The following is a 479-nucleotide window of genomic DNA, read 5'->3' on the forward strand; positions in this document are numbered from 1 at the left end:
GTGTGAACAAAATAACGCTTGTTTTTCGCATTAATATTGGTTTGTATAGCCAGCCGGATTGGAGGCAGGGTTAGTCTTAGAATCAATCTAAAACATTATAAAGGTGTTAAAAATATCACAGAGGTTCAAAATCCACGGGGGGGGGGGGGGGGGGTTGTAGTGCCCCCCCCCCCCCCCCCCAGTGGTTTTGTGTCTATTCTGTTTGCCAGTGTTTTTATACGCCCCAAGTTACAAATTAGATATGTTGTTATACAGCACGTTACTATGTAAAAAATAGGGATCTTTTCCGTTTGTGCCCCCAGCTTAGTGGGTGCATATTATTTGCACCCCGAGACGCACGTGCTATATTTTACAAAAAGATTTACAATGTAATGGCACGTGCTCTGTAACTGGGGGCGCATAACGTACTGGAGGGGGGGGGGGGGGGGTAAAGATAGCAGTCCACTAAGCTGGTGGGGGAAAAATATATATCTAAGAAT

Source organism: Convolutriloba macropyga, chromosome 5 (genome assembly GCF_964194025.1).
Source record: "Convolutriloba macropyga chromosome 5, txConMacr16.3, whole genome shotgun sequence".
NCBI classification, from domain to species: domain Eukaryota; kingdom Metazoa; phylum Xenacoelomorpha; order Acoela; family Convolutidae; genus Convolutriloba; species Convolutriloba macropyga.